At 48.5% G+C, this 14,006-nt stretch overlaps 1 long non-coding RNA gene and 1 other non-coding gene across 2 annotated transcripts; both read left to right on the top strand.

Annotated features, from left to right (window-relative positions):
• The first annotated feature begins 48 nt into the window (after positions 1-48).
• On the top strand, positions 49-5,525 carry LOC116813180 (uncharacterized). The gene is made up of 2 exons (XR_009214915.1): positions 49-319; positions 5,195-5,525. It is a non-coding gene; the product is annotated as an uncharacterized LOC116813180 (long non-coding RNA).
• Positions 5,526-5,594: 69 nt separating this feature from the next.
• Positions 5,595-5,728, top strand: LOC116814004 (U11 spliceosomal RNA). The gene has a single exon (XR_004371110.1). It is a non-coding gene; the product is annotated as a U11 spliceosomal RNA (small nuclear RNA).
• The last annotated feature ends 8,278 nt before the right edge of the window (positions 5,729-14,006 follow it).

Here is a 14,006-nt window from a genome sequence, read left to right on the forward strand (position 1 = left end):
CCGGCGGGCGCGCGCCTCGCTTGCGCAGGCGCAGACTGCCCTCCGACACGTGGTGGCGATATTGAGCTGTGTGTAGCTACACCCTGCAGCTTGCGCTTTTAACTGCTTGTGGTTGAGTGGCAGCATGAGCGAGCTCTGCGTATTCCACCCCGGCGTTAAGAATCCTTCACTAGCTTTTCTTCCCGACGCTGCTTATTTATCTATCGGTAGCATGACGGGTAATTGACGCCCTCGGATGGCTTTGAGGTCGCCATTTTTGGTTGGTGCCTTTGTCATGGTGTCAGGACCGGGATATCATCTGGGACACATTACCCCACAGGTATCCTGTTGGACCTCAACGAGGAAGTTAGCAACACAGGAACCGGGAGATGAGAGAGATCGGTTGGTTGTGCCTGTGAACTGGCAATTCAGTAATAACAATTGAGTGCTTACTGTTTGCCGGGAATTGTGCTAATCCGCTTACCTCCGTTATGCCATTTAATCATTTAGAGGAGACCTGTGAGAGATTAAGCAAAGTTCTAGCTAATAAGTGCAGAGCCTCAGCTTGAACTCAGAACTCACTACTAAGCCAAAGCCTGTCCTGTAGCATTCTCTAATGCTTTCAGTTTTTCGGCTGTCAAATGCTTGGTGAGAACTGCTGTTATGTGGCTCACGCCTGTAATCCCAGCACTTTGGGAGGCCGAGGAGGGTGGATCACGAGGTCAGGAGTTCAAGACCAGTCTGGCCAAGATGGTGAAACCCCGTCTGTACTAGAAATACGAAAAATTAGCCGGGCGTGGTGGCATGCGCCTGTAATCGCAGCTACTCCGGAGGCTGAAGCAGAGAACTGCTTAAACCTGGAGGGGTGGAGGTTGCAGTGAGCCGAGATCGCACCACTGCACTCCAGCCTGGGCGACAGAGCGAGACTCTGTATCAAAAAAAAAAAAAGAGAACAGCTGTTATTTTTACTGTATGCTGGAATGTTAGGCATGCAAGTAAGACCCAATTCCAGCATCTGTAAGGTTCACAGTAAGATGGAGAACCCACAAACACACCAAAAAATGTATAAAGAGCTGTGACAGGCCGGGTGCGGTGGCTCACGCTTGTAATCCCAGCACTTTGGGAGGCCGAGGCGGGCGGATCACGAGGTCAGGAGATCGAGACCACGGTGAAACCCCGTCTCTACTAAAAATACAAAAAATTAGCCGGGCGTGGTGGTGGGCGCCTGTAGTCCCAGCTACTCGGAGAGGCTGAGGCAGGAGAATGGCGTGAACCCGGGAGGCGGAGCTTGCAGTGAGCTGAGACTGCGCCACTGCACTACAGCCTGGGAGACAGAGCAAGACTCCGTCTCAAAAAAAAAAAAAAAAAAAAAAAAAAAGCTGTGACAGGCCAGAGTGAGCCACAGTATCTGCCAGTAGAAATTAGGAAGAGGTGCCCAGATTGGTGCGGCATCCTGCCCTGTCTTTATATCTTCCTAATCCTCATCCTACCACGTTCCCAGTCCACCCTCTACACTGCCACCCAATCCAAATTCTCAGATTCAAGTCCTCATGAACATTGGGCTCCAAGCTGTATTCCTAGCCTTATGTCCTTGCCACTGCTCTCCATTCTTTTTAGGGTCTGGCATACCACTTTTTGTTGTTGAATGCCTATATATCTTTTTTAAGACCCAGGTTTAATGTATATAAGTTCATTTGACAAGTGTTTGAGTCTCATTGTGTGACGAGCCTTTTGCTATGTGCTATGTGGCTAAGACGTATGATATCCTTGTCCTTAGAAAGTTTGCAACTTAGAGTGGGAAACAGACAATTAGCAACTGCACAAAAGGGTGATAGAAGAGAATACTGGAAAAAGCCAGACTTATCTAGCTGGCTGATGGCCTGAGCCATGGTCTTCAGTAAGGAAAACACTTACTCAAGGACCAAGATGGCCAAGGTGGCTGGGGCTTTGGTAACCGGGAAAGACAATGAGTTTGGAGAGGTAGGCAGGGGTTTGTTATAGTCTGGACCTTTTAGACTAGACTATGATGGGGATTTGAGATTATATTCAGTATGCAATGGGAAGGTGTTGGAAGAACGGTGAAATTATGGCGATTGTTAAATGATACCGGGTCTCACTCTGTCACCCAGGCTGGAGTGCAGTGGCGCAATCATAGTTCACTACAGCCTCAAACTCCTGAGTTCAAGCGATCCTCCTCCATCTCAGCTTCCCGAATAGATGAATTTTCTTTCTTTTTTTTTTTTTTTTTGAGATGGAGTCTCGCTCTGTTGCCCAGGCTGGAGTGCAGTGGCGCGATCTCGGCTCACTGCAAGCTCCGCCTCCCGGGTTTGCGCCTTTCTCCTGCCTCAGCCTCCCGAGTAGCTGGGACTACAGGTGCCCGCCACCACGCCCGGCTAATTTTTTGTATTTTTAGTAGAGATGGGGTTTCACCATGTTAACCAGGATGGTCTTTATCTCCTGACCTCGTGATCCGCCTGCCTCGGCCTCCCAAAGTGCTGGGATTACAGGTGTGAGCCACCGCGCCCAGCCTCTTCCTTTTTTTTTTTTTTTTTTTTTTAAGAGATAAGGACTGGACGCCCTAGCTCACGCCTGTACAGCACTTTGGGAGGCCGAGGCAGGAAGATCACGAGGTCAGGAGATAGAGATCCTGGCCAAAATAGTGAAACCTGGTCTCTACTAAAAATACAAAAATTAGCTGGGCGTGGTGGCGCACGCCTGTAACCCCAGCTACTCAGGAGGCTAAGGAAGGAGAATCGCTGGAACCCGGGAGGTGGAGGTTGCAGTGAGCAGAGATTGAGCCAGTGCACTCCAGCCTGCGCGATGGGAGCAAGACTCCATCTCAAACAAAACAACAACAACAAAAAACAGATAAGGCCAGGCCGGGCACTGTGGCTCATGCCTGTAATCCCAGCATTTTGGGAGGCCGAGGCAGGTGGATCACTTGAGGTTAGGAGTTCGAGACCAGCCTGGCCAATAGGGTGAAACCTACTAAAAATATTTTAAAAATTAGCCGGGTGTAGTGGCGCGTGCCTGTAGTCCCAAGCTACTCAGGAGGCTGAGGCATGAGAATTGCTTGAACCTGGGTGGTAGAGGTTGAAGCGAGCCGAGATCGTGCCACTGCACTCCAACCTGGGCAACACAGTGAGACTGTCTGGGAAAAAAAAAAAGAGAGATAAGGTCAAATGTGGTGGCTTTACACCTGTAATCCCAACACTTTGGGAGGCACAGCAGGAGGACTGCTTGAGCCCAGGAGTTTGACCGGCCTGGGCAAGATAGGGAGACACTGTCTCTAAAAAAAAAAAAAAAAAAAAAAAAAAAAATTAGCCTCAGCATGTTGATGTGGACCTGTAGTCCCAGCCACCCAGGAGACTGACAGGCAGGAGGACTGCTTGAGCCTAGGAGTTCCAGGCTGCAGTGAGCTATGATTGCACCACTGCATTCCAGCCTGGACAACAGAGCAACACACTATCTCAGAAAAAGAGAGAGGGAGAGAGAGAACACTGGTGGATGATAGCAAGAGCAATTGACAGCACCAGCTCCGGGCTTCGCGCAAGTTTATACAACACATCTGCTTCCTATTACAATGTAAGAGCTGTTTATTTATCTCCTTTCTCTTGTGACTTCTGCTTTGTAAAGAGCAGGGACCTCCATGTATTATTAAAATATATATATATATATATTTTTTTTTTTTGAGACGGAGTCTTGCTCTGTTGCCCGGGCTGGAATGCAGTGGCACGATCTCGGCTCACTGCAAGCTCCGCCTCCTGGGTTCACGCCATTCTCCTGCCTCAGCCTCTCCGAGTAGCTGGGACTACAGGCGCCCGCCACCACGCCCGGCTAATTTTTTGTATTTTCAGTAGAGACGGGGTTTCACCGTGGTCTCGATCTCCTGACCTCGTGATCCGCCCGCCTCGGCCTCCCAAAGTGCTGGGATTACAAGCGTGAGCCACCGCGCCCGGCCTCATTAAAATATATTAAAGAAAGTAAAATACCTGTGTATTTTTTGTTGAAAACATTTTACTTTATTATTTATTATTATTATTTTTGAGATGGAGTTCACTCTTATTGCCCAAGCTGGAGTGCAATGGCACAGTCTCGGCTCACCGCAACCTCCACCTCCTGGGTTCATGCCATTCTCCTGCCTCAGCCTCCCGAGTAGCTGGGAATACAGGCGCCCGCCAACACGCCCGGCTAATTTTTTGTGTTTTTAGTAGAGACGGGGTTTCAACGTGTTAGCCAGGATGGTCTCGATCTCCTGACCTCGTGATCCGCCCGCCCCAGCCTCCCAAAGTGCTGGGATTACAGGCTTGAGCCACCGCGCCCGGCTTATCATCTCACATTTTATATCATCTCTGTGCTGTTTCAATTTCTTTACAATTGTCACATATTGAGACAAGATCTTCATCTGTCACCTAGGCTGGAGTGCAGTGGCATGATTATGGCTCACTGTAGCGTTGACTTCCCGGGCTGAAGCAGTCCTTCTGCCTCAGCCTCTGGGGTAGCTGGGACCACAGGCCCATGCCAGGATGCCCGGTTAATATTTTATTTTGGGGTAGTTGGGATTACAGGCATGACCCACAGCACCCGTCCATCATTATCCATAAAAAAAAATGGGAACAGGCTGGGCACGGTGGCTCACACCTATAATCCCAGCACTTTGGGAGGCCGAGGCAGGCGGATCACAAAGTCAGGAGATCAAGACCATCCTGGCTAATACGGTGAAACCCCGCCTGTACTAAAAATACAAAAAATTAGCCGGGTATGGTGGTGGGCGCCTGTAGTCCCAGCTACTTGGGAGGCTGAGGCAGGAGAATGGCGTGAAGCCGGGAGGCGGAGCTTGCGGTGAGCCCAGATCGCGCCACTGCACTCCAGCCTGGGCGACAGAGCGAGACTCCGTCTCAAAAAAAAAAAAAATTGTGTTGATAAAGATCTACTTCAGTCATTTGAGGTACAGTATTCATTTTTCACATTAATGCTATGCTGTACGTTATTCTACAACTCTTTTCACTCGATTAAAAAAAAATTCTAATACTCCTTCGAAGTGCAGCATATAGCATGCCACAATATGAACACACCATGACAATCAGCTTATGCGTGACCTTGTGACCTTGTGCTTCCACTGCACGCCTGCCTGGGCTGCACCAAGGTGGTGGCTAGGGGTGGCACAAGTTACACATTTTCAATATGGATAGGTTGTGATTCTTGTCTTCCCCAGTCAGATACCTACAGCCGCTGAGAGCCGGTATTCCAACGCCATGAGACGCCTTATGTCGTGAGCAGTGGACGACAGAGACCCAGCACTTACTGCAACCGGAAAGAGCGGTTCCTCCCTCGCTGGCGCAGCCGCTCTTCCCCGCCACTCCCTCGGTGCCCGCCAGCACCTTCCCAGCAAGCCCTGCGTATATTTGCATATCAACTCACGTCCTTTTCTTCTAACTAAATCGAAAGGACAAATTCTAGATTCTCCTTGTAAGTCTTCCTTTCAGTTCAGAAGAAATGGAATTCGCTTTTCAACTTCAGGAAATTGAAATAAAGAGTTGCTTGGATTTTGTGTTCACCTTTATCAAAAAATGGATTTGGTAACACTGCCACTCTGCTTTGATCCTATTAAAAGCAAAAAGGGCTTCTGTCGTGAGTGGCTCACGTAGGGCAACTCGATTGTTCTTCGTGCGGAATCGACATCAAGAGATTTCGGAAGCATAATTTTTTGTTATTTGGGCAGCTGGTGATCGTTGGTCCCGGCGCCCTGCTTTACTGTTGCATATTAGACAAAAGAACGGTTTTGGAGTAAGTGGGGGGTTGGTAATCGGGTGGAATTTTATGTATTTTTTGAGGTTATGTGGTTTTGTGTATGAGCGGCGGATAACGTAATTAGTAGGTTAAACAAGTATCATACGTAAGTGGCAAGTTAATTCAGATCTGTAGCCTAGCATTTGGGAAGTGGAGGGGGCATAGTCCGGCGTGTTCTCGTGTGGGAAACCCTGACAGGAATAAAACAAAAGAATTTAAAAGTTATACGTTCGTAGTGGCGCGCATAAAAGAAAATTCTTTAGCGACTGTGTTACATATAGCAGCAAATGGAATAGACCTAGTCCCTGACTTCAGGAGACCTGCCTCAGCCTCTCGAGTAGCTGGGACTACAGGCGTGTGCCTCTGCGCCCAGCTAATTTGTGTATTTTTGGTAGAGACGGGTTCACCATGTTGGCCAGGATGGTCTCCATCTCTTGGTCTGGTGATCCGACCACCTCGGCCTCCGAAAGTGCTAGGATTACAGGCGTGGCCATCGCGCCCGGCCTGCAATGTTATTTTATGAAGCAGAGGAAATTGAAATTACCTTCACCAGGTCTTAGCAAACTTTTTTTTTTTTTTTTTTTTTTTTGAGACGGAGTCTTGCTCTGTCCCCCAGGCTGGAGTGCAGTGGCGCATCTCGGCTCACTGCAAGCTCTGCCTCCCGGGTTCACGCCATTCTCCTGCCTCAGCCTCCCGAGTAGCTGGGACTACAGGCGCCCCGCCACCGCGCCCGGCTAATTTTTTGTATTTTTAGTAGAGACGGGGTTTCACCGTGTTAGCCAGGATGGTCTCGATCTCCTGACCTTGTGATCCGCCCGCCTCGGCCTCCCAAAGTGCTGGGACTACAGGCGTGAGCCACCGCGCCCGGCCCTCAAACTTTTTCTATATCTTATACCATATACAAAGGATGAAAAGGCCAGGCGCAGTGGCTCACGCCTGTAATCCCAGCACTCCTAGAGGCCGAGGTGGGCAGATCACCTGAGGTCGGGATTTCAAGACCAGCCTGACCAACATAACTAAAAATACAAAATTAGCCGGGCGTGGTGGAGCATGCCTGTAATCCCAGCTACTCAGGAGGCTGAGACAGGAGAATTGCTTGAATCCAGGAGGCGGAGGTTGCAGTGAGCCGAGACCGCACCATTGCACCCCAGCCTGGGCAACAAGAGCAAAACTCCGTCTCAAAAAAAAAAAAAAAGATTAATTCAAAATGGATCAAAGACCTAAATGTAAGACCATAAACTATAAAACTCTTAGAGAAAACACAGGGGAAAATGACATCGAATTTGTCAATGATTTCTTGAATATAACACAATGGTGCACAAGCAACAAAAAATAAATTGGTCTTCATCAAATTTTAAAATGTTAACATTAATTTTCAAATTAAAATGAAAAATCCGACCAGGTGCTGTGGCTCACGCCTGTAATCCTAGCACTTTGGGAGGCCGACGTGGGCGGATCACCTGAGGTCAGGGGTTGGAGACCAGCCTAGCCAACATGGTGAAACCCCGTCGCTCCTAAAAATACAAAAATTAGCCAGGCAGGCCGGGCGCGGTGGCTCACGCTTGTAATCTCAGTACTTTGGGAGGCCGAGGCGGGCGGATCACGAGGTCAGGAGATCGAGACCACAGTGAAACCCCGTCCCTACTAAAAATACAAAAAAATTAGCCGGGCGTGGTGGCTGGCGCCTGTAGTCCCAGCTACTCGGAGAGGCTGAGGCAGGAGAATGGCGTGAACCCGGGAGGCGGAGCTTGCAGTGAGCCGAGATCGGGCCACTGCACTCCAGCCTGGGTGATAGAGCAAGACTCCGTCTCAAAAAAAAAAACAAAAATTAGCCAGGCCTGGTGTCAGGTGCCTGTAATACCAGCTACTTGGGAGGCTGAGGCAGGAGAATTGCTTGCACCCGGGAGGCGGTGTTGCAGTGAGCCCAGATCGTGCTACTGCACTCCAACCTGGGCAACAGGGTGAGACTCTGTCTCAAAAAAAAAAAAAAAAAAAAAATTCTGGGCATGGTGGCTCAGGCATGTAATCCCAGTACTTTGGGAGGCCGAGGTGGGCAGATCATGAGGTCAGAAGTTCAGGACCAACCTGGTCAATATGGTGAAACCCTGTCTCTACTAAAAATACAAAAAAAATTAGCTGGGCCTGGTGGTGCATGCCTATAATCCCAGCTACTCGGGAGGCTGAGGCAGGAGAATCGCTTGAATCCAGGAGGCAGAGGTTGCGGTGAGCCGAGATAGCGTCATTGCACTCCAGCCTGGACAAGAGCGAAACTCCATCTCAGAAAACAAAAAAAAGAAAACCCTTGTACATCAAAGGACACTATCAACAGAGTGGAAAGACAATCCACAGAATCAGAGAACATATTTGTAAATAATATATCTGATAAGGGATTAATATCCATAATACATAAGGAACTCATAACTCAACAACAACACAAACCCAGCCCAGTTCAATAATGGGCAAAAGGACATGTATAGACATTTCTCCAAAGATGGCCAATAAGCACATGAAAAGATGCCCAGCATCACTAATCATTAGGAAAATGCAAATCAAAACCATAATGAGATAGCACTTCACACCCATTAGGATAGCTATTATTAAAAATATATATATCAGGAGTCTCTCTGAGCCTACTCTGGCCCAAGAGGCTGCCAGACAATAATTCAAAATAACAATAATAATAATAATAATAAAGACCATTGCTATGGCTCACACCTGTAATCCCAGCACTATGAGAAGCCAAGGTGAGAGGATCCCTTGATGCCAGGAGTTCAAGACCTAAAGATATCTCTACAAATAATTTATAAAATTAGCTAGGTGTGGGCCAGGCACAGTGGCTCATGCCTGTAATCCCAGCAGTTTGGGAGGCTGAGGCGAGTGGATCACTTGAGGTCAGGAGTTCGAGACCAGCCTGGCTAACATGGTGAAAACCCATCTCTGCTAAAAATACAAAAATTAGCCAGGCAAGGTGGCAGGCGCCTGTAATCCCAGCTACTCATGAGGCTGAGGCAGGAGAATTGCTCGACCCAGGAGGCAGAGGTTGCAGTGAGCTGAGATAGTGCCACTGCACTCCAGCGATGCTCCATCACATAAAAATAAAATAAAATAACATAAAATAAATCAACACAGCTCGGGCACAGTGGCTCATGCCTGTAATCTCAGCACTTTGGGAGGCCAAGGCGGGTGAATCACTTGAGATCAGGAGTTTAAGACCAGCCTGGCCAATATGGTACCAAAATCTGTATTAGTCAGGGTTCTCTAGAGGGACAGAACTAATAGGACATATGTATATATGAAAGGGAGTTTATTTTTATTTTATTTAATTTTTTAAAACTTTTTTTGAGACGGAGTCTTGCTCTGTTGCCCAGGCTGGAGTGCAGTGGAGCAATATCGGCTCACTGCAACCTCTACTTCCTATGTTCAAGCAATTCTCCTACCTCAGCCTCCTGAGTAGCTGGGATTACAGGCGCACGCCACCATACCTGGCTAAGTTTTGTATTTTTTTTTTTAGTAGAGACAAGGTTTCACTATGGTGGCCAGGCTGATCTGTAACTCCTGACCTTGTGATCTGCCTGCCTCGGCCTCCCAAAGTGCTGGGATTCCAAGTGTGAGCCACCTCACCTGGCCAAAGGGAGTTTATTAAGGAGAATTGACTCACATGATCACAAAGTGAAGTCCCACGATAGACCATCTACAAATTGAGGAGCAAGGAAGCCAATAGTGGGCTGGGCACGGTGGCTCATGCCTACAATCCCAACACTTCTGGAGGCCAAGGCGGGCAGATCACCTGAGGTCAAGATTTCAAGACCAACCTGACCAATATGATGAAACACTGTCTCTACTAAAATAAACAAAAATTAGTGTGGCATGGTGGCATGCACCTGTAATCCCAGCTACTCAGGAGGCTGAGGCAGGACAATTGCTTGAACCCGGGAGGCAGAGGTTGCAGTGAGCTGAGATAGCGCCATTACACTCCAGCCTGTACAACAGGAGCGAAACTCAGTCTCACAAAAAAGGCCCAGCGAGGTGGTGTAATTCCAGCACCTTGGGAGGCCAAGGCAGGCAGATCACGAGGTCAGGAGATCGAGACCATCCTGGCTAACACGGTGAAACCCCATCTCTACTAAAAATACAAAAAATTAGCCGGGCGTGGTGGCGGGCGCCTGTAGTCCCAGCTACTCGGGAGGCTGAGGCAGGAGAATAGCGTGAACCTGGGAGGTGGAGCTTGCAGTGAGCCGAGATAGTGCCATTGCACTCCAGCCTGGGCGACAGAGCAAGACTCGGTCTCAAAAAAATAATAAAAAAAAGGGAAGCCAATAGTAGCTCAGTCTGAGTCCCAAAACCTCAAAACTGAGGAAGCCGACAGTGCAGCCTTCAGTCTGTGGCCAAAGGCCCAACAACCCCTGGCAGACCACTGGTCTAAGTCCAAGAGTCCAAAAGCCAAAGAACTTGGAGTCTGCTATTTGAGGGCAGGAAGCATCCCACATGAGAGAAAGATGAAGCCTGGAAGGCTGAGCAAGTCAGCTTCTCCCACCTTCTGTCTGCTTTATTCTAGCAGCACTGGCAGCTGGTTGGATGGTGCCCACCCAAATTGAGGATGGGTCTGCCTCTCCAAGTCCACTGACTGAAATGTTAATCTCCTTTGCCAACACCCTCACAGACACACCCAGGAACAATATTTTGCATACTTCAATGCAATCAAATTGGTAATTTTTTTTTTTGAGATGGAGTCTTGCTCTGTCTCCCAGGCTGGAGTGCAGTGGTGCAGTGATGTGATCCCAGCTCACAGCAACCTCTGCCTCCAGGGTTCAAGCGAGGCTCCCACCTCAGCCTCCTGAGCAGCTGATATTACAGGCGTGTGCCACTGCACCCGGCTAATTTTTGTATTTTGAGTAGAGGCAGGGTTTTACCATGTTGGTCAGGCTGTCCTTGAACTCCTGATCTCCATTGATTGGCCTGCCTCAGCCTCCCAAAGTGCTGGGATTACAGGTGTGAGCCACCAGGTCCAGTCTGATATGAAGGTAATAAATCTTACATCACATGTTTGTTTTTTGAGACAGAGTCTTGCTCTATAGCCCAGGCTGGAGAGCAGTGGTGCAATCTCAGCTCACTGCAACCTCCGCTTCCTGGGTTCAAGTGATTCTCCTTCCTCAGCCTCCCAAGTAGCTGGGACCAGAGTCACCCGTCACCACGCCTGGCTAAGTTTTTTGGTTTTTTTTTGTATGTTTAGTAGAGACGGCCTTTTTTTGTTTGTTTTTTTTTGAGAGGGTCTTCATTCTGTCGCCCAGGAAACCCCGTCTCTGCTAAAAATACAAAAATTAGCTGAGTGTGGTGGCGCGTGCCTGTAATCCCAGCTACTCAGGAGGCTGAGGCAGAACTGCTTGAACCCAGAAGGCAGAAGTTGCAACTGGGCAACAGAGTGAGACTCCATCACAAAAAAAAAAAAAAAATTAGGCCACGTGCGGTGGCTCATGCCTATAATCTCAGCACTTTGGGAGGCCAAGGTGGGTGGATCACGAGGTCAGGAGATCGAGACCATCCTGGCTAACATGGTGAAACCCCGTTTCTTCTAAAAAAATACAAAACAATTAGCTGGGCGTGGTGGCGGGCACCTGTAGTCCCAGCCACTCGGGAGGCTGAGGCAGGAGAATGGCATGAACCCGGGAGGCAGAGCTTGCAGTGAGCCGAGATCGCGCCACTGCATTCCAGCCTGGGCGATAGAGCAAGACTCCATCTCAAAAAAAAAAAAAAAAATTAGCTGGGCATGGTGGTGTGCACCTATAGTCCCTGCTACTCAGGAGGCTGAGGCAGGAGAAATGCGGGAACCTGGGAGGCAGAGATTGTAGTGAGCTGAGAGTGCGTCACTGCAGTCCAGCCTGGGCGACAGAGTGAGACTCCGTCTCAAAAAAAAAAGACAAAAAGGAAAAAAATCGACACAGGGCAGGCACCCTCACACCTGTAATCCCTGCCTTTGGGAGGCCAAGGTGGGTGGATCACCTGAGGTCAGGAGTTCGAGACCAGCCTGGCCAACATGAGGATACCCTGAATCTACTAAAAATACAAAAAATTAGCTGGGCGTGGTGGTGCATGCCTGTAATGTCACTACTCAGGAGGCTGAGGCAGAAGAATCATTTGAACCCAGAAGGTGGAGGTTGTAGTGAGCCGAGATCGTGCCACTGCACTCTGGCCTGGGCAACAAGAGGAAAACTCTGTCTCAAAAATAAACAAACAAACAAACACAGGATAAACATGTGATCCAGCAATTCCTCTTCGGGGTATAGATGCAAAACAACTGAAACCAGGAACTTGAACAGATACTTGTACACCCGTGTTCATAGCATCATAGCAGCATTACTCACAATAGCCAAAAAGTAGAAACAATTCAAATGTCCATCAAAGGATAAATGGATACACCAAATGAATGGATGTCTATACAATGGAATTATTATTTGGTCATAAAAAGGAATGAGGTGGCCGGGCGCGGTGGCTCAGGCTTGTAATCCCAGCACTTTGGGAGGCCGAGGCGGGCGGATCACGAGGTCAGGAGATCGAGACCACGGTGAAAACCCGTCTCTACTAAAAAAAATACAAAAAATTAGCCGGGCGTGGTGGTGGGCGCCTGTAGTCCCAGCTCCTCGGAGAGGCTGAGGCAGGAGAATGGCGTGAACCCGGGAGGCGGAGCTTGCAGTGAGCCGAGATTGTGCCACTGCACTCCAGCCTGGGTGACAGAGCGAGACTCCGTCTCACAAAAAAAAAAAAAAAAAAAGGAATGAGGTACTGAAACATGCCATAGCATGAATTAACTTTGAACACATTATGCCAGGTTAAATAAACCAGACTCAAAAGGACAAATATTGTACAATACTACTTATATGAAGCACTTAGCATAGTCAAATTCTGGCTAGGCACAGTGGCTCATGCCTGTAATCCCAGCACTCTGGGAGGCCGAAGTGGGCAGATCACTTGAGGTCACAAGTTTGAGACCAGCCTGGACAACATGGCGAAACAACGCGTCTAGTAAAAATACAAAAATTTGCTGGGTGTGGTGGCACATGCCAGCAGTCCTACTACTCTGGAGTAGCTATTCTGGAGGCTGAAATAGGAGAATTGCTTGAACCTGGGAGGCGGAGGTTGCAGTGAGCCAAGATTGCATCACTGCACTGTAGCCTGGGTGACAGAGTGAGACTCTGTCTCAAAAAAAATGTTAAAGGCCGGGCGCGGTGGCTCACGCCTGTAATCCTAGCACTTTGGGAGGCCAAGGCGGGTGGATCGCCTGAGGTCAGGAGTTCGAGACCAGCCTGGCCAACATAGTGAAACCCCGTCTCTACTAAAAATACAAAAAATTGGCCGGGCGTGGTGGTGGGCGCCTGTAATCCCAGCTACTTGGGAGGCTGAGGCAGGAGAATCGCTTGAACACCAGGAGGTGGAGGTTGCAGTGAGCCGAGATCACGCCACCGCACTCCAGCCTGGGCAATGAGAGTGAAACACCACCTCAAAAAAAAAAAAAAAAAAAAAAAAAAATGTTAAAATGGTAAACCTTATGTAATGTCTATTTTATCACAATAAAAAATTAAAAGTTAATTTAAAATGAAATAATTTAAAAGGAAAGATATTGAAGAGTAAGATTTTGAGTGTGCCTGTGATATCCCTGACACTGAGCTGGGAGGTGGTCACTGGTTCAGGGAGCTTACATGCTAATGAGCCAACAGTGCGTATGCCAAGTGTCCACATCATGCCTGGTAGAGCAGAAGTGCTCATAAATGTAGTTATTATTTGATAACCCTCAGCTTACTTTTGAAAGTAAGCAGGATTCCAAATTAATCCACCTTGGAGAAGTCTTATGACACGATGGTGACATTCTGTATCCCAGTAAAGAATCTGTTTTTGGCTGGGCTCGGTGGCTTACACCTATAATCCCAGGACTTTGGGAGGCCGAGGTAGGTGGATCACCTGAGGTCAGGAGTTCGAGACCAGCTTGGACAACATGGTGAAACCCCGTCTCTACTAAAAATACAAAAATTAGCCAGGTGTGGTGGCGATGGCCTGTAGTCCCAGCTATTCAAGAGGCTGAGGCAGGAGAATCTGTTGAACCCAGGAGATGGAGGTTGCAGTGAGCCAAAATGGTGCTGCTGCACTCCAGCCTGGGTGACAGAGTGAGAATCTATCTCAGAAAAAACAAAAAGAATCTGTTTTTTCAGGCCAGGTATGGTGGCTCATGCCTGTAATCCCAGCACTTT

The sequence above is a fragment of the Hylobates moloch genome, unplaced genomic scaffold (genome assembly GCF_009828535.3).
Source record: "Hylobates moloch isolate HMO894 unplaced genomic scaffold, HMol_V3 SCAFFOLD_9, whole genome shotgun sequence".
In the NCBI taxonomy this organism is placed as follows: Eukaryota; Metazoa; Chordata; class Mammalia; order Primates; family Hylobatidae; genus Hylobates; species Hylobates moloch.